This window comes from Anolis carolinensis, chromosome 4 (assembly GCF_035594765.1).
Source record: "Anolis carolinensis isolate JA03-04 chromosome 4, rAnoCar3.1.pri, whole genome shotgun sequence".
Taxonomy (NCBI): domain Eukaryota; kingdom Metazoa; phylum Chordata; class Lepidosauria; order Squamata; family Dactyloidae; genus Anolis; species Anolis carolinensis.
The window spans coordinates 109,944,466-109,966,090 of NC_085844.1; positions in this window are offsets into that span (position 1 = coordinate 109,944,466).

Consider the following 21,625-nt stretch of genomic DNA (forward strand, 5'->3'; position numbering starts at 1 on the left):
AGTAAAGATTTGTTGTTTAGAAGGTTTTTTTTTAATGTAACATACTCCCTAATTGCCTGGGTGGGAGAGGGCGAGGGGGTCTGAGGTAACTGACAAAGGCAGCCACACACTGTTTTTTCTGTGTCAGTCAATCAGAAGAAGAGCCAAGAAGAAAGCCAATCACACAGCTTTCAGCAAAATTGGTCTTCTCCCCCTCAGCAACTCTTTGTGGAGTTAGTAGGAAACCGAGAGAAAGAAATACATGTTCTATTTAATCTATGGTTTCTTAAAACTCAAACTAGTAGCTTTTTTTCATAATTCCATTTCTTTCTGTCCCTTCATATCCAGTCTATAACCTTCCTCTCTTGAAATTATCCAACCCCAAACTATATACACACACACACACACACACACACACATACATATACGAGGGCTATCCACAAAGTAAATTATGTTTTGGAATTAAAAATTAACAACATATAGGAAAAAAAATATTTATTATATACATTTGAAAGCCACACTGCAATAGTACTTTTAAACATAGCCCCCATTCAAAATTAGGCACGTTTCATAACGATTAGTGAGTTTTCAAAGTTATTACCCTCCGTGCTTTCCCGCCACCACCCTGAAGAGTGTGGGACCCGCGCTATTGCAATGCGGAAGCTCAACCAGCTGAAGAATGAATGCAAAAGGAAGGGAGAAACAAGTCAGAACCCCGCTCTTGCTTCTTTTGCAAGATCGCAAGAGAGAATCAAAGCATTCCAGCTTCGCTTTCCCTTCCCCTTCCTGCCAGCTCTCCTCCAGGCATGGGCCTTCCTTGCCTCCCGAGGAGAAGCTGCCAAGAAGCCTAAAAAAGATATGTAAAGTGACTGACAATGGAGAGGGACTGAGACAACTAGATTCTTGCTGATCTTCTCTCCCTCAGAGGCCAGAGCAATAATAGTTGTAATATGGAGGGATGATTTCCTATAAGACATTGGACAAAAGAAGAATGAAGCTGTGCTTTGCTGTTCTTCTTTCCATCAAATCATTGGCAATTGGAATTAGGGGAGGACCTCTTACCAGCCTCTAAGTCAAGGCATGATGGAACAAATCCTCTTCTCCCCACTCTACTAACCATGTCCATCATGACTATTAACTATCTATCAATAGCCTTATCTTCTGTCAAATGGATCCAACATTCCACATTTGAACACTAATCTTCACAACTTGGGATGTCTTCTTCCTACTCCTTCTTCCCTTCCTTTTCCACAACTTCTTCCTCCTCCTCCTCCTCCTCCTCATCTTCTTCAAGGACAACAATTTATTTGTACATGAACACATTTTCTCCTTTAATTGAATAATTGTCAATTGTATGCATTGGAAATATGTGCACATGATGTTATGCCTTTGAAACATACCAGAAGCCACACACATAAATTGGAGGGATAAGATGTACTTTGACTTACAATAGGCCTGAGCAGGTGCAAAATTAGTTATCTTGCCGAGTATCTTAAAACCACTACATTTTTTCTTTCTTGCTCAGAATATCTACAACACCTAAATTATTAGGATACTGGTAAAAAAAATCTTACTCTTGATCAGAATGGATCTCAGGAAGTTCACTGAGAAAATAGTCAACTACCATAACATTTTCCAAATTCCTGTTCTATTCCTGGGTTGATGCACATACAAGATACAGGTAGATCCTTAATCATAATCATCATCATCATCATCATCATCATCATCATCTTTATTTCTATCCCACCACCATCTCCCAAAAGGGACTTGGAGTAGTTTGCAAAGCACTCATAATGTAACAATACATACGGTGCAATAGTCAACCATTGGCAGCTTACCAGAACTGTGAGGCACTGATAGGGGCTACTTCTTGGAAAACTATCCTCCTTAAATTATAGTGTGTCTGAGAGGCAGAGAGAGGGGAGAAGGAGAGAGAGAGAGAGAAAGAGAGAGGGGGGAGAGGGAGAGAGGGAGAGATGGAAGTATTCCTTTACTCCTTCCCCTAGACTGGGTGTATTTCCCCTAATCTCACAAGTTTTACCTTGTGGTAGATTCCACTGCACATCAGTTCTGCACTGCTGATTATTCTCATTGGATTTAATACATTGTGCCTCTTTGCTTCATATCTTTCTCTGAAAAAAATATCCTCATGTAAATTAATATTACAAAGTTTTTTTTAATTTTCCCAGTGGTTTGATTTTTTTTTTTTTTGCATGAAAGAATGAAATAAGGGAATTCTTATATCTCAGTAGTCGGGCTGGGTAGGGATGATAAAATAAAGTTCAACAACATTTGCATGTTTGGGAAATAATAATACAAACATGACTAATTTTTGTTGTGAAAATTTGAACATAATTTTACATGGCATTCCATATAAGAAAAGAAGTGTTGAACTGGGATAGGACGATAATTGTTGCTATTGATATGGAACTTTGATTTACTATTGACATGGAACTTTGATTTACTTTGAATAATCGAATTTGAAGAAGAGTACTACAAACCTTGAGAACACTATCAAGATTGTATTTGTTAAAATTGGACATTGAAATATGTACTTATCTGTACAGTTGGAATATATAAATTGATATTACAGTCATAATATATGTGACTACATCACTTGAGGAAATATAGAACTATAACTTACTTTAAAGTACAATATATACCATACTTTTCCTTTTTTCCTTTTTACTATAAGACGATAATGCCATTGGGATGCCAAAAAGTGCAATGAAATCAAAACTGACAGTTTTCACCTTCCTGGCAAGCACCTATAATAACGAATCTGTCACAGAAACAACACACAATTTATCTCTCATCTTACATGAAGAAACAGTCACTAGGAGAACTGTTCAGCTGCATTTATATTGGTGTAAATCCACAGGAACTCTAGTGATGTGAATGTTAAATTCATATGATAAACTTAATCAATTCTTGTTCCAGGGCTTAAATTCTAAAATGGTATTTTCTACAGCTCAGGCCTGCCCCAAAGACATAACATATGACCTTGAAAACATGGCATTTTAACTCAGATAAATTCTATCTTGCAGCAATTATTTGATTCCCATGGATAAGAATCCTAAATAGTATATCTATAATAAGGCTGAGGCTCTGTTTAAATGTGTTTTTGCTTTTCATGCCATTATGTAGTGGTGCTGATTGGAGGAGTAAAACTATTTTGAGTGACATCAGGCTCACGTTTAATAAATTCAATAATGATCAGGAAAAAATGTTTTTTTGGATCTACTGCCAACTTTGGAGTTTTCTTGGGTTCCAAGCAATGTGCCTACTCCTACACAACAATGTGGATTTATGCTAGTCATTTTAGAGGGCCAATGTTGTCATTATGTGCTTTTAAGTCATTTCTGATTTAGGGCAGCCCTGGGCCCATTTACACTACAGAATTATAGTGCTATCAATCCACTTTAGCTGTTATACTTGTTTCCTATGGAATCCTGAGATTCACTATGCTACCTCTTTAGGTGGCAACAAATTTGTCTGTTGAGATATCTATCTATCTTTACTTCATTTTGTTAATAACACAATCTGAATGACCTGGTTGTCTTCATCACATCTGCCTGGAATGTGGTCATGAAAAGAGCTTTATGGCTTAGAGGCAAACACCCGACTCTGAAGTATGCAATGAAAGTTTATTATCCCCTATTGCTAGAGATGGAGATTAGAAATAAATTTATTCTAGATTTTCTCCTTTCTGAATGCTATCCAGCTGGGTAGGGGTGGATAGCTGGGCTTTGTACCAGAGAGATATTAGCTTAATTTGAGACTTCCTGACACAAGCATTAGGAGGACCATTACAAATCATGGAATTATGGCCAATTTGAAGTCTGTGTTTCTGCCATTGTGTCAATCACCTCAAATTAACCACCCTCCAAACACAAAGTGGACAAGTTGTGTTTCAAACTGTACAGATTGATGCTAGTACAATGGCATGATATTTTAACAATTAATGTCTCTCACATGATTCAAGAACATTTCAGAACAACCTGTATGACTTTAGTTCTTAATGAACTGTTCTTAAAAGTTTATCATGAGTATTATAAGCAAGAAGCAATGATACCTAAGAGATATCATCAGGTTTCACATTACCTACGGAATAATTTAGAGGCATCTAAGTGTGTAAGTGTATGTGCCTTCAAGCCGCCTGTTGATGTATGGTGACTAGTTGTTATGTAAATTTTTCTTCCTCTGAATTATAGCTTACAGTGCCAAATCCTAACCAAGACTGATCCTATTTAGTTTTCAAGATCAGACCAAATCTGGTTCTTTCGCATATTTAGCCCTAGATAGCCATGAACCTGGTGTTACATTGATCTGTTTTAAGGCTGATCAGTAAAGAGATAAGTGTGTGTGTGTGTGCGGGGGGGGGGGGGGGGGTCTATTGAACCCAAGGATGCAAGAATATTTCTGTATCTAGCCTGCATACATTTTCATGCATTCAGGTAAATGTGGTTCCCAACTTATTTTCATATTATTCCATTATTTCTTTTTCAATGTGCAGAATTAGCATTTATTTTTTCATAAACAACCTGCCCCCAACTGAGTGTATCTTTTCTAACATACATAATTTTGTATGTTACTTTTTGTCATATATTCATTTTATACACATTTTAGTTAAATATTGCACTACAAAGTCAAAGGGTAAATGTGTTCCAAATTGCACATTAGTCTGGGAAGTGCTAATTATATGGTGTCAATTAAAAGTGAAGATCAAACTGAATTCTCCAACATGCCTAATTGGGCCTTATGGCAAACCTTTTCCATGCCCACAGCCCTATGGATGGATCATGCCCAAAATTTCAAGGAGCATAAAGTGATAATTAGGCAATCACATTCATAAGTTGTTTGTTTTTTTTTTAACAGAAGTCCTGGCATGCATTTAGTATGAAGAATTCTCTTCTATATATGCATTCAATTCTGTGATTTGAAGCATTTCGAACCAAATTGTCTTTTTGGCTGTACCAAGTGTAATACAGTGTGTTCTTTTCTTTTTTTAACATCCAGACAAATGTGATTGCTTTTTCATAGAATTACAAAATTAGTGATGATGGGAGAACATTACATGTTATACACATCTGCAATTAATTTGGTAAAGTAGTTGATATAACATGCTGAAAAAATCACACATCCAATATTAATTTAAATTGCTTTAGATATGAAATCTGTCATTTGGAATGAATGCTGGTGAAGGATTACAAACAAAAAGAAATTATGAGCAATGAACTATGGAGCTGGGAGGAAGTAACTGTGGTCTATTGCCAGAATAGTTAGATTAAGTTATATTCAATTTCTCCATTAATGATCAAGATGAAGTAAATATAGCATTACTTGCTTTTCTAAACCATATTAAAACTGCAGGAATTGGTTCCCAAATATTTAAAATGGGAAAAGCAGAAACCAATATACAAAACTGGTAATAAATGTAACAAGAAAGACTTTCTTCAACAGCAACAACAACAACAACAACAACAACAACAACAAAGTATAAATCAATCCTTTCCATTTTCTCTTCTGTACCCAAGAGCCCTAAACCTCACCAACCCTTGATAAGTCAACCTTGCTCCAACTTCTACATTTTTAAAAGAGGAAAAACAAACATGAATATTTTTTTAAGGCTGAAAAGAGGATTTGTCACCAAGTACTACCCTGCTATTTTAAACACAAGAGAGTCCTTTTTCCAAGCCAGGAAGTTAAACCAAAAGTCACTTGTAGTTTTGAAATCCTTCTAGCTCTGTAATAGCCATGGGTGGTTGTTTGGGAAATTATAATGCTCCCAGAAGTTAGTATTTTGAATACAAAATAAAAAAGGACAAGAGAGTTCTTAAGAACCATAAAGATATCCTGTCTAATATTTGGGCCTCACTGTACTGCTTTTGTTTTGGAGTGAGTTGACTCTTTCCTTAACTTTCATAAGATGTTGTACCTTTGAATAACTCAGGATTTCCCTATATCTGATGAGATTTACTTGTGTGTGAAAAAGCAAATGCTCAGCCTGCATATCAGAAATTGAAGGAACAAAGGGAAAACTTGGAACGCAATTGCATGTTCTGATAAGTGTATGTGAATGGATGTACCTGTCTGTCTGCCTGCCCACCTACTTGCATTTCACCAGGGGTTTGACTCCACAGAGCTCTGCCTTTATAGGCAAGAGGCTATCCACAGTGACATGAGCACCAACTAATGGGAAGCGAATGAGTGTTAACTATTTCTTGGTGAGAGAACAGATGGTCCAACTTGTAAATGAGAGATATTTATGGGTATTGTTGCACCCCTAGACTGCAAAGACACCTCAAAACCACACTGGAGCCCCAGACTATAAGCAATGCAAGTTGTTTATTGAAGAATATATGTAAACAATAGCAAATCAAAGTTCAAAGTCAATGAAACAAGGTTTTAGTCCACCAGGTACAAGATACTTGAGAATCTTGAGGCAAGGGTCCATGAAAATCAAACACAAGAATAAACTTCAACAAAGTATCAAAATTAGTCCAAGGAACAGGATCAAAGCTGGAACAAAGAACAGGATCTTCATCTGGAACAAGGGATCCAAACTGCAAAACTTTCAGGAACAATGACTGGATAATTCAAAATTCCCCAAGAGCAAGAACAAGAACTGGAACAAAACTCAAGATACAAGGCTACAGGAAATTGGCATGAAAGTCCACAGGAACATCAAACAAGATTCCATGAAACATGAAACAAGAGTCCATGAAACAGAAAAACAACACTCTAGATGAGCAAAGTTACCACCTCTGAAAATCTCTCTCAGAAGCGGTTCCTCTTAAAGCTGGAATCAAGGCCTCTTTCCATGGGAAGTTTGCTGAAAATCCCTTCTCATTAGCAACCGTCTGCTCCTTCTCAAAACCTCCCTTTCTTGTCTCTTTTGACATATTGCTTTCTTTCTGTCAACCTTATTTTATCACAACTGGAATGCCCATCTGTCAAGGGATAACTCGACCTTGACTCTACCAAGGAATGTGATTCAAGCTGCCTGCTTGAAACCATTGTGTGCCTGCTCTCAAAATGCTCAAGAACAAACTCTGGCTGTCCAGGAACAGCAGCTTCATCCAACTCTGTCTGCATGGGAATCCTAGGCCACAACCCAGATTCAACAGACAGGTCAGGTGCAGGTACAATCACGGGCTGAACAGACCCGACCTCAGGCTCACCTGACAGCTCAGGTGCAGGCTGGAATACAACAGGTATTTTCCTCCATTTTGTTTTTTAGTCACTTCATTCTATTGTCCGTTCTCTCCCAGGGCACATCTAAACTTAGGTTTGTGCAACCTGTGATCAGCCCCACAGGGATTAAATGCCTCATGGGGACTGATCTGAATTAACTTGTGTTAGAGTAATGGGGGGATAACCCTATTTCTGAGGCTGTATTCAGGTTGTCACCTGAGTTAGGGATTTTTTAGGCAGCTGGGCTGGTTCCCAAACAAAACCAGTTAAACTTACCTTAACAACCATCTCATGCTTCCTGAGCTCAGGGTTTCTCCCTACACCACCCTGCCTCCTTAGCAAGGCCCACAGTCTGAGCGAAGGCTGTCATACTCTGACTGAAAGGAAAATTTGTGTGTCCCAGCTGTTATCAGCTGCAACATGGGGGAGAGGGGTGTCCTTAGGGTTCCTGCCCATATTTGGCACCACTGAGTAAGGGAGGATTCCCTGCTGCTGCTGAGTCTCGGGGAGTATCTATCAAGATGCTAGCAGTTTTGGTCCATGGACATTAAACAACCTTGTCTCATGTTAGGGCTTCATATGGATGTCACAGATTCTATTCATTCTAAATTGATGTATTTGGCCCATATAGATGGACCCTTTTTATGTCAAAGCCTATCTAATATTTTAATTTCCAGCTCAGCCATGTTTACATGGTAAGAAAGTTAATTACTGCATTTAATATGGAACAGGGTTAATTTCCCCTTTAAAATTTCAGTAAAAAATCTGGTTAAGTGGGTTTGGACTTCTTGAATGTAAAATGTGTTTCTCTCCTCTTTCCCTCCTCATTTTTTTTCCTTTGGTGTATTAAACAGATTACAAAGACTTAACAAACCTTCTAATCACCTGACATAATAGTTAGCCTTTTCAATTAATCCAGTTTTGCATAATAAAAAGTTTAAGAAAGTAGGTTATGTTAACTTCAATTACATTTTTTTAATCCCTTGACAGGCTGTTCCATATATTGCCCCAACTTTTACCTGTGATGACTGCAGCTCCTGTCCTGCTCTTCAGTTGGAGTTTGATGAAACTGGTTGGCTGACACCCTCAAGCCATTGTGAATTTCCCTCAGCTGGGGCTCCCTACTAGAGCTGTCTTTCAAAGTCAGCATGCTCTCAGAAATGCCCATGGGCCATCCTCTCTCACCTAAAAGTCATATTTTCTGTATTTCTTCAAACCACGTGACTACCTTGCATGTACTAATATCTTTTTCCTGAGTATAAGTGTTATGTTGTTGCTTCTATAGATGATGAATCCCAAGAACTTGAATCATATTAAGAGTCGAAATATTTTATTTAATAGTCCTATCACCACAGTTGATCTGTGACATGATAGTTCTGGTATTACTCTGGAAAAGTGTTTTTCTCTTGCTGTATAATAGGGATAGATCATAACAATACACAGTTGCTGATAAAATCCATTTTAGCACAGATTGTGTAAGACTGCAACTAAGTGCAAATTCTCACGAGCTTCAGCAGTATTTCCTCAGATTGTAGGTGTTCTTTTATATGATGAGATGAACATTCACTATGAAAAATGAACACATATAGAAAAATATTTGTTTCTAATGTCTATTGTTTAGTGCATAAGGGTTTTGGGGAAGGGTTAATTGTATGAAAGTGCAAAGTGAAATACTCTTCTCTCCACTACTCTTGACCCACATACTTGCTCCCTCCCCCCCCCCCCAATAATAAGGCGGGAAAGCACTTTGATCCCTTCCAGTGAAGGGAGATAGATAAAATAGTCCCGGCCAGGACTTGTGCGTGGGGACAGCATTGTTCGTTCCCCACCCTATTTATTTATTTATTTATTTCCAACATTTATATCCCGCCCTTCTCACCCGAAGGGACTCAGGGCGGCGTACAAAATTGGCAACAATTCGATGCGTACACATAATTAAAACAGCAATAAAAATCCAATAAAACAATTAAAACAATATAAAGATATAAAACATATGATTAAAATCAATTCTTCCAAAATCATCGTGCTGTAGCCATAAATCAGTCCGGGTCGTCTTTATCATTTAATCTTTGACAGCCTGGGCACATAGCCATGTTTTCACCCTACTGTTCACTCTGGATTTCGTTTCTGACCCTGCTCTTTAACAGTGTACTTTATAGGGTTGCCAACGGGGGTGCATAGGAATTGCCTACCCTACAGTGTTTAGTCCAGGGCAAATTGGATGAGTGGGCTTTAAATAGGTTATCATGCAGGAAAAACAGGGATAGGTTTCATTTCAGTGTGCACCTAAGGCACCCCTTTGTGGAATAGGTCATGGGTAGAAACTTTAATCTGTGGTTATAAGAACTGAAGTGAGGGTGAACACTAGTGGCCTTGAGCAGGGAGAGTTCTGGTCTCAATATCCTTTTCTATTGGGATGGAATTCTTCATCCATTACCCTGAATGGTCACCCTGGAAACAACAGTTGGTTGTAGCTGGGAACCATGGTGTCTTGCCTTTGATAGATGAGGAGCAGGTCTTGGATGGCCACTGCCTCAGTTTCATTTCACACCAAGTTCATGCCCTTAAATTAATTGGCAGTTCACACAAAAATTGATTGGTAACATTTAATAAAAGTTGCCCATAGTTTAACCCACACTGTTGTGTTGAATTGTCATTTCACTGGTTGGGGAACACATACATTTAAATGTGATATGCTCCAGATACTCGTTTTTCTTCCCTTTTGGTGTATTGTGACCATTAGGCATCTTCTGTTCCCTGGTTCATCGCTTTTATAAGCTGAATAAGGGCAGAAGTGAAATAATACATCTATTCCAAGCTACACATCATTTCAAGAGTCAGAAATCAGGTTGGTTCACTACTCAATGTGAAGTAAATTAAATTCTCAGACATCCCCAGTTAGAAAAAAAAGTTCAAATTAGCTGGAAAGGGTCAAATCAAATTACTCACACACCCACACACTTGGCTTTGGCACAGTTTGCTTTACACAAACAAACAAAATATAATAAACTATTTCTTCACAGCAACAAATCCATTGAGGTTTGTTCTGGGTTAAGTTCAACAGCAACAAAATTATTGAGTTGTATAATGGCTGGTATCAGTATGCTTTAAAGACAGGAGTTAATGGTAATGGGAGTCATAATTCAAAATGCATTGAGAAATTTCAATTTTAAAAAGACCTCCCCCCCCCAAGTCTACACTGTTATTTAAACAGCTGATATGCAAAAGAGGGAGCCTGAGGATGCAAAGCTTTGATATTTAACTGTTGAAAAGCATATTAGCTTGATGTACAAAGGCTCAAATTTCTTTGTCAATCATTCTTTTCATTAGCAATACTCATCAGATGTCTATCTAAGCATCTGCTTTCGGCTTTAGCACTAAAATTTCACACATATTTTATGCTCCCATAGGAAGGTGAGGTAGAAAATGGGTGGAAGGAATTTAAAAAAATAAACACAATGTTGACATTTTGAAATCCATCCCAGATTGGCTTAAATAATTGGAACAAACAAAGGGGAAAAATGCTTCATAAAAGTCACATATTTGTGTGTGTGTGTACCAGTAGTTAACTTGTGGTATCCTCAAAGCAGGAATTTATATACATCTTGTCACTTTCATAAAAAAACTAACTCCACCTCAAAATTGGCATGTATTTATCCAGCTTTCCATTTAATGTTGCTAGTGCTTACTCAATGTCCGCTCAGCCACCAACTATGTGGCACTGTAGAAAAGTCAAGCAGAATCAATCCCCCACATCATTATATCACAAAACACTCTTCTACAACATGTTTCTGTTCACTTTCGCAGAATATTAAATGTTCAGCAATAGTAAATCCTTACTTCAAGTGTATTAAAGATACATATAATCTGACTAGAAGTGCTGTTTTGCAGTTCTTGGAATGCAGCCACAATAGCTTGCTGTAAGCCACGTCTGACAATTTAATTCTGGAGTGGTTTATAAATCCATAAAACAAGCAAACCAGTGCACCTTTCAATAAATGCTGATATTGCCAACAAGGCTTTGGTTTCCCCATTACATGTATATGATATATGACTTGTCATTTTTCTATGGCTTTTTCTTGGTTCCCTGCACCATTAGAGATGGTTTGATGATAACATGGGAGAGAGACTGTTCTTACCATGTTGACGCCTCTTTCATGGGAGGTTAGGATACCCCCATCCCTTTTGTTTAAGCAGGTTTTTAAAGTACATGCAAGGATTTTTATTTATTGAAGTGTGCATTTAGGGTTTTTTTTCTATACTGTGTATGTCTTTTAAGGCCCCTTCCACACAGCTGTATAAAATCCCACATTATCTGCTTTGAACTGAGTTATATGGCAGTGTAGTCTCAAATAACCCAGTTCAAAGCAGATATTGTGGATTAGCTGCCTTGATATTCTCCGTTATATGGCTGTGTGGAAGGGCCCTAAATCACTTGATATCATTTAATTGGGTGGGGGGGGGGGGGGAGGAACAGATTTTTAAAGAAATTGGTTCTCTTTTGGTGCTACCTTAAGATTGAAAAAGAAAGGTGGAATACAAATGAAATCCATAAATAAATGCCTTCCAAACCAGAAATCAATTTAAAACCTCTTACTATGACATTATCGTATATATCTGATTTTTAGCAAAGGCATGGCAAACCTTTCTGAACTCATTTGAAGAAAAGGGTATTTCTTTTTTCTCTTATCAGCTACATTGAAAATATCATCTGGCAGAATATAAAGCAAACAGCCTACATTTTGCCCTTCACCATACTATGAAGATTGTTATGGTTATGAAGATTCCTTCTTTAATCTTGGGAAATGATAACGATGGTGGATGAAAAGGAATTTTAAAAACCTACAACCAAAGAACCCCCCCCCCCCTTGCTTTTGGGATCAACTTTGCCCTGAAATATAGTAAAAAAAAATATTTGCTTTTGGCAGTGAGGTTGAGATGTGGAATCCAAAACTTAGTTTGATTAGAACAAGGTCCCCATATGGAGGCTGAAAAATGTCTTGAACCTCTACTAATTGATCCTCCTAGATATTTTCTTCAACATTTCTCCCTATTGAGTGGCCATACCTTTCCTAATATTAAAAGGCAGATGCTAGGGTGCAGCAAGAGTTTCATCCTGTTCCATCTGACCCTCCCCTTCACATTCATAGCCATCTTTTGGATTAAAAAAGAGTGTGTGCCATTTGGCATCTCCTATGTTCCCTAAAAGTTATTTTGCTGCCCTCAGGCATGGCAAAGGAAGCAGATTTGAAAGACATCGGCCTTTGTCCATGGAATGGGAAAGTGCTACCAATTGTATTTTATGATTTTTGCCTTGAGAAGCAAAATGTATTATGCCAACGCTGTTTGCTTTTGGCAGTCATTTTCTTTCTGTTTTAGACAGAAACTGGGCATGAAAGGATCTATGTGGTTCATTCTAAAGTGGTCAACATACCTCACCATATTGTGTTCTAGAAATGAAGGAATTACTGGGAGAGGGTTTTTTTTTTTTGAAGTACTAAACATTATAGAGAAATCAAACACCTATCAGGTGGCAACAATGTGCCACAAACATTTAGTTCTGGCCTTTCTCTCAGTCCTATAACATAGTGTTTGTTTTTCTGTTATACTATATACATTCCCCATAGTAACCTATGGATGTGAGAGCTGGACTATAAGGAAGGCTGAGCAAAGGAACTTTGGTGCTGGAGGAAAATCCTGAGTGTGCCTTGGACCACAAAAAGATCCAACCAGTCCATCCTCCAGGAAATAATGCCCGGCTGCTCACTGGAGGGAAGGATATTGGAGGCAAAGATAAAGTATTTTGGCCACATCATGAGAAGACAGGAAAGCTTGGAAAAGATCATGATGCTGGGGAAAATGGAAGGAAAAAGGAAGAGAGGCTGACCAAGGGCAGGATGGATGGATGGTATCATTGAAGTGACTGGCTTGAACTTGAAGGAACTGGGGAAGGCGATGGCCGACAGGGAGCTCTGGCGTGGACTGGTCCATGAGGTCACGAAGAGTCAGAAACGACTGACTGAATGAATGAATAAGAAGAATATACATTTACATACTTCAGACAGAGAGTTGCCAGACATGGTGTTTTTACCCAAGGGAGGCCAAAAGAAAAGTCTTAGAAAGATTTTGGATCAAACTCATTAAGCTACTTTAAGTGTCACAGATATGTCTTTTAGTCCTCAAATTGCTAATTTATTACCCAATTTTGTCCAAATTTTATATTACAGTTAGACACAGAGTTTCATCTCAAACTTTTCTATGTAAATGCAAGGCTGATTGAGAAATAGTGCCATCTTTTGTTGTTGTTGTTGTTGTTGTTGTTGTTGTTGTTGTTTCTGCTGCTGCTGCTGTTTCTGTGGTTTATTTTGTATGAATATTGGTGTAAGTTTAATATACTGCAGGTATTATCAATTTTTTCATATACATGTACACATGTGTGTAGTATGACATTACTTATGTAGTACAGTATAGTACATTGTATAATATGGTATAATATGTATATTGTACCTTTCTAAGACACCTACACAAATACACACACACACACACACATAGAACATGTGCACAAATAACAATACCTATTATTTTTATCCAACTATTTCCAGTATTATCTGTAGTTTGATATCTTTTCCTGTTCCATCTTCATAATATGACGTGATGAAGAGATGTTGGTGTTTTTAAAAGGAAAAAAGTTTAAATGAAACTTTAAGCCCATTTCATTTTGCTTTCACACACGAGCACAGATCTATTGCAGTCTTCAGACAACACTTTTGCAGATTTATCACTGTTCTTAAAGCACAGAGTGCCTGATGTGCCTTACCAATTGAACAATTATTTTTAACCAATGTTATAAAAATAACAAATGTAACTATCTAAGCCAAACTGTTTTAAAATTTCACCAACGGAATCAGACAATCTTTTCTATCTCCTTAAAAACAACAGCATGGAAATATAATTACTTCATAAAATCCTTGCACAATAAAACATCAATGTATGCAATGTCAACAATAATAACAACAACTTTAAAATATATTCCAAATATAATTTGCAGTTCTGAGAATGATCTTTGTTTGATTTCCTTGTTAATTTTCATTCTGCTACCCTGAATCTCCTATTAATGCTTTCTCCACTCCTCTGGAAATAAAGATTTCAATGTATTCGGCTTTATCACAGTGGGGAAGAAACATGTGGAAATTAGATATTACTAATTCAACTTTCCTTCTCTTTTTATAGCTTTATTCCTGTACCTCACACAACTGTGGACTGTACAATCTGATTCCTTTATATTTCTTCTAATTAATTTGGTGACTGCTTTTGAAGTCAATGCATGCTAACCCAAAACAAAATATTTATTGTTATCAGCCATGTGTTATGTTTTAAAAATACTTTTAGGAAATCAATAACCAAACATACTTTAAGGTTAGATAGAAAGGAGCTGTAGTGTAGAACATCTAGTTGTTTCTGGGTTGGATAAGTTGAGCTTAGTACAAGGTTGTTGTTTTCTTCAAGTCTTTTCAAACTTATGGTGACACTAAGATAAACTTATCAAGGGGGTTTCTTTTCAATATTTGTTTTATAACCAAATGGGAATGTGAACCCTTATGTCTAAAGTAATAGTCCAATATTCAAACCATTTCTTCAGGTCAAACGGAACAGGAGTATCTTGCTTAAAGCTCTGTAATAAGATGTCCCGATGAACATAAACTGGAATAAAGGTCCAAAGGAAGACAAGCACTACTGAAAAACTCTTATTTTTGGGGGTCTGACAGCCTCATTTTTTTTTTACACATAGGGACATCAGATTTAAAGGCTGTTTTCAGAGTATAGGGGATTTATGGGATAATCTGTTCCTTCAGGTAATCTGGATGGAAACCTTGTCTCCAAGAGTAACAGGAAGCTGGGCACTCATGATTTCTGGAAACTATGAAGGATTTTACAAAGCTTCATCAGCTGATAACCCAGAGGAAAGTTATTACATATGGGGTAAGTGAATCCTTGTTTTCTGTCAACGCCATTTTTTATGTTTGTCCCCACAATCCATTTTTTTTCTTCACCTTGGGTCTATCATAAGTGTTCAGATATCAAAGAATTAAGGACTTGTTTAACAATCCATTGGGGTTTTGTTTTGTTGTTTGCTTTTGCAGTTTATGTGGAATGATAAGAATACTATTATATTTTCCCTTCATACAGAATTCTCTGTAGCATTCCTTACATTGGAAGACCAAGCTATGCTCTTACTAAATTCATGAATTGTTTCAAAGCAAAAGAATAATGCTTCAGCATCAGTTTTGCATTTCATTCTTTTATTAGTTTAATCCTGACTTTATCCTCTTAAAAAACCCTGAAATAAGCTAGTGAGTTTCAAAAATCTAACATATTTAAGAAAAGAAAAGCCTGCTGTGCCAGTTAATAGGTTTTGTGAAAAGGGACCAGGATGGTTTCTGAGAGATTGTTACACCTGTCGACATGTCAGAGTTATGGAGAAGCTGTAAGACTTACCAACTGGTTGCATGTCATTGGTAAGGAAAGAAACGGGGGTCTCTATTCACAAGAGTAGCCATTAGGGACTCTGTGAATGCCAAAAAGGCATGGAGGAGTGAAGCAATCAATGTGCTACAGGTGCCATCACATTATGTAGTTTGACAGGGTGACATTTGAATTGCACAATTACTTTTTGATATCTGACAGTACTGGTTTCAGGAAATGAAAAAGGAAATGTTATGGGGAAAAACTGACTAAAGAAGAACTGAGCAGAATCTATTTTGGATTTAAACCAAAGGGACACCTCCTTTTCAATTACTGAATTTAAGTTCAGTTCTAGTCAAGTAATGATTCTTCCAACATTTTTTTGTCTCTCTGTGACTCACCCATATCATTTTAAAGACAAATAAAAAGTTGTTCACTTCATAATAGCAGCATCAAATACAAAACTGTATTGGGCTGTCTGATCTAGTTTTCTTTAATTTTGGACTTCATCACACATAGTAAACTCCATGTTTCCACACACTTTAGAAATGGCTACTGATGGGGCCCATCACACAATGCACGCTTGTTCTGTGGGTTTCTAGTTATTCTCCATTTCTAAAGTGTGACTTTTCCCAACAGTTTAGAACTTGATTGGCAATTCATCACATAGAAATGGGAAAACCAGCAAATTTCATGTGTGATGGGGAATTCCCCTTGTCCATTTATAAACAGTATGATGACTTCATGCTGGAGAGAGGAGCAAAGGTAGGCAATATTGATTCCTTTCTTTTGCCATTATTGTTTTGGGACTGTGAAGGAAGGAACAGTAATTTATTTATTTAATTCTGTCAGCTTTTTTGCTCAAAGAACGAAGAAATCCCATTATTATTATTTTTAGTAAAAAGAAAACAGGGGAGGAGACAGTGGGAGAAGAAATATATCTCTCGTGTGATGTGAAGGCAAACAGATAATTTGTAAAGAAAGCAGAATGGCAGGAAATGTGTGATAGGAATAGGAAAATCATTTTTTAAATTTCCAAATGAGGTGTTGCAAAGCTAAAGGACAAGACTATGATCCCCAATGCTTTACTAATCGCATCGGATGAAGTCATTAGATAGGGCATTTTGGAGAAGCCAGAGTATTTTTGAAGGAGAAATTTGCTCTTTCCTTATCATACATATCCATCACAAAATAACCATGTGCAGCTATGAATGAGAAGAAAAAGTTGCTATAGGCAACCCTTCCCCCGGATAGACAACTCTTAGCATTCATAGTTGTATAGAGAAGCCCTTTTTGGAAAGGTTATTGCTTTTGGGGTCTTATTTCACAAATCTGTGGGAACTGAAAAGTAAATGTAACAAGTATGATGAAGAAATACCTCACTTAACAAAGTGTCCTGGTTATTACTTTCTTCAAAGAGAAATTTGGTACTAAAGCCAGAAAAACATGGAAAGTTCAGTGATAGGTTTCTAAATGCATTTCAGCAAACTTCTTATTCAAAATTAACACTAAAAACATATGCAGTGAAACAACTAGGTAAGCCTTGCATACGGGATTAAATAATAATAATAATAATAATAATAATAATAATAATAATAATAATAATAATAATAGAATATTCTAGAGACCACTTGAAGGCTTCTTCCAGAATATATTTGGGGACATCTTCTTTAATTTTCATCCACTTCTTGAATAATTTCCATTTTGGTGGCCAGACTTGGGGTTTTTTTAGCAATCTGGAGGTGGTCTCCATATCTATTTCTGTTTGCAGCTCAACCAGTAAGCCATTCTAGTTAAGTGCTGTTAACTTTGCCTTTTGTTGACAGGCACATATGACTAGCTGGAGTAGAATTCCACACTTCCACATCTAAGTGTAGCTCAGCATTGCCATTCAGCTGACATCCATACATACAATGCACTGAGGCTTATGCAAGTTGACCTGGTGTAAACAGCTGCACCTGAGGTCAAAAAATGAAGGGAAAAGTCTAAATTTTGCAGTGAGTTTTCCATGTGTTGGGGTAGTGAAGACAGTGATCCTGGATCCCTATGTGGGATCCCATATCGCTGTTCCTGTAGCCATCACACACTCTTCAGGCTCGAGCAGCATGAGGAGGCAGGGTGACTGTTCCCCCCCACACACACACACACACACACCACCACCACCACCCTCTAGCACAAATTCCCTCACCCCAAAAGAAAGTAAATTGTCACTTTTTATTGTATCTCAAGGCTGATTACTTTTTTGTTAGTGCCATGTGACTAAGCAAGTCAGCTTGAGAGGAGCAGGAATGGGCTCCATTCTCCCAAGCTGCTTTATTCATTCACATGGCAGCAACCAGGAAGTAAACGGTGCAGATATCTGATAAGTGATAAGAATTGTCCTAAATTTATTTTTGTTGCATTGTTTACAGTCGAAATGTTTCTGCAACCTGATATTGAAAGTTTTTTTTCTCTAGATTTCCTTTACTGTCCTTTAGTTCTGATTCTGTTTTTAAAAGTCTATATGGACAGAGGACAAGAAAGTAAAATGAGGCAGGCATAGAAGGCTTTTGTAAAAATATTTGTCAAAAGCTTTTTAAACTGAAATATGCCTGTACTTAGTTAGAATCTGTCTTATTATTGGCCAGTGATCATAGTTTGTTAATCTGTTCTCAGAGCATGTAAGATGTACAGGGAAATGTAAAGTTGATTTTATTTTTTAAGAAGATTATTAAAGTGGAACATATTTTATCTGCATTTAGAAAATTAAATCTCACAGAAAGGACATTTATTTGGAAGTCAACTTCATTGTAATAAATTGTCATTGCTTTCAACTAATATATTAGTTGTGGCCGAGTATGATTGTCTTCCAAGGGTCACCTTGGGTCACGTTACCCTTACAAACTTCAAGCACTTGTAATCCCTTCCTTGGAACATATTTTTAACTTCCAAGTAGGAGAACTACACTTCCAGAAGCCTGTAAGAATTATTTGTTTATAACATTATTTGTTTATAAAGTAACACCCTCTGGCTCCTCTTTTCTTAAAGATGGAAGTGTTATTTTTAACTTTCACACACTTATAGTTTCAACAGGAAGGGATGGGTGGATTGCAAAGCAGGGTTAGCCCCCACATGTCCCAAAATTGCAAACTCTAGTCTAGGATGTTTAATAGTTAAAATTATTTTAAAGGAGGTAAATCAGTGTTCAAATTATAGTAACCACATTTTTTCAACCCTGTATCCAAATACAATACAACAACAAAGTTTCTTCTTCTCTTCCTCTTGTCCTATCTTCCTATTCCACTTCTGAATCTATGAGACTTACTGATATGGACAACATTTATTGAATTGCTGATTTCCTGGATTTTATGTGAAGTAGCAAACATAGTGTTTAGGTTTCTGTTCAGAAATGTCATGCACATATTGGATTTTATCTTTTTATCACTCATGAGAGACAGAGAAAGAGAGAGAGAGAATTTGTTGAATGATAATGAGTTGAATGCATATGTGTTTGTGATGGGTTGACAAATACACAAATGCAGGCACACCTCACTAATATGATAGGTTAGGTTCTAGACCACCACTATATAGAAAACATTGCCTTAAAATGAACCAGAGCCTCTTTATTTTTATTTATCAATAAATATGAAAGCTTATATGCATATTTAAACAACTGTTTCTTCAATGTGCGATAGGGCTAAGTCTTAAAAATGATGAAAGATCATAATGCAAAATCATAATAAAAATTAACTTTAAAAGGAAATGTTCAGTAGGAAGAGCACAACTAAAAAGGATGTTCACATAATATTTTGTAGCAGAGTTCCAGACATAGGATACAGGGAAATGGCATTTGTCATGTCAGAAACAATGGGTAAAGGTAATGATGGAACATGGTGGCAAAAAGTTGATGCAATGAGATTATCCTTCAAGTAATATTGTCAAAACCAGGCCTGTGACAATTGCAACATTATAGAACCATGACAAACATGAGCAAGATCTTATGTCACATGTTGTTTCTATGTGCAATTTAAGAAGAAAGTATTTCCTCTTTGAGCTTGAGTGGATGACTCTAGGCTCTATTTTGAGAATAGAAAATGTACTACAGTACCTTCTTTCTTCATAACATGCATGTCTCTTGTCTGTCTATGTACACTACACTTACAGACCTGCACACGCATCACATCCTATTTGTCTTTTTTCTAATAAGTGTCAAACATTATAGCATTGTGATCTTTTTCAAGCCTTTTCAGTTACTTTCTGGATTTTTTATAGTTCTACACTATCTTTTGGAAGTGCTTTGATATGATTGAACATGTTATTATATTTGTGGTAATGCCTAGATTTATGCTGTCAGCTTTATTTTCAATTCCTTTATCAATGAGCCCAACCTAAAATCTGTCCTCTCTACAGGGGATGTACATTTTATCAATATTTTAATTGAATTAACAAATATAGCTGATCTTATTGGTATGAATGATATGCAGCATGAATAGATTTAATATATGGTTATATTTACACATACAGTGATATCTTCACTTAAAAATTTAATTCGTTCTGTGACCGAGCTTTCATGAACCCACCCATCCCCATTATTGTTATGTGTTTTTAAATAAAATATATATTTTATAAATAAAAATAATGTATAAATACACATTCACATGGAACAATAAAAAATATCAACTTTAAAATAGTAGAAGCAAAAGGTTGTGGCAAGGAAACACATTTGAGACAACAAAATGTATGTTGGCCAGTACAACAGCAAGGCAAAACCTGTACATTCACATGGGGAAAAAAATCTCAACCTTCAAATGGTAGAAACACAAAGTTGTGGCAAGAAAGCACAAAGCACAAAGTGAAGAGGCAGAAGCATCATTTTCTCCCTACTGTACTCATTCCAGCCTCTCTCCCTCTCTTGCTCTTTCTCCCTCTCTCTCTTCATAAAGCCAAATATACCAGGAATAAAAATCACACAAAATCAACTATCTCAAAGTTCTGCAAAGCAGACAGCAATCTCCCCAAACAGAAAAGAGGACAAGGCGTGCAGCATGGAAGCTGCTCCCTTAAAGCCTTAAAGTCCTGCACTTTCACACTAGCACTCCTTTTGGTGCTAGCTCTTAACTCAGAATGCTGCTCTTACATCAAAGAAAAACCTGGGCCAAGCAACAGCTCTTAACTCAACATTCTCGTAAATTGGGGTACTTTTAAGTAGAGGTACCACTGTATTCACATGCAACTAGTCAAGTAAATGACATTATTCCTCCAATTGTAAACATTGTAAGATTTAGCTCTTGTCACAAATGAGAAAACTTACTTTTGTGACATTTTAGGCTCACATGAGATATACAGGGTGTTTTAAAAAGAGCTCCCTAGTTTTACGTTGAAACACATTAAAATTAGGGAGTTCTTTTTCAAACACCTTGTATTTTGTGCTAGCAGGAACATATATATGGCAATATATAGCTGTTGTAATTGCAATGATGAGACAATTTAATGTTAAAACTAGACATTTGTATGTATACTATACATCTGGAGGTTAATTTATCCATGCAGAACCTAGCCAATTGAAGCCCTGGTACTAACTTGGAGAATTTATGGAATTATTGCATTGCAGTATGTCCCATGTTTAAATCAGCCCTGTAACCTAAATTATTAAGAGTAGTACATTTTAAAATTAAGCATTGTACTAGTTAACAGCAAGATAAGTTTGTGCACCAGTGGTCAGTTTCATTATTTTTAAGAGATACAATGAATAGTTGGATTCTGGTCTTGAAATATCTAATAAATACCTGTGACAGTTTGACAGCTCTGTAAATTAAACATGACTGATAGGAGATGGAATGTCTGAAGTGTTGTTTGAAATGTGGATGCCCTTTGAAAATTACAAGGAGAATGTGGTATCATAGAGACACCTACCTTATACCTTCTGAGGCATGTGATTTTTGTAAAAAAAACTTCCTTTGGACTCAAGGAAGCTTAAAATAATTCTAAAAATGCTAGTACAACCTAC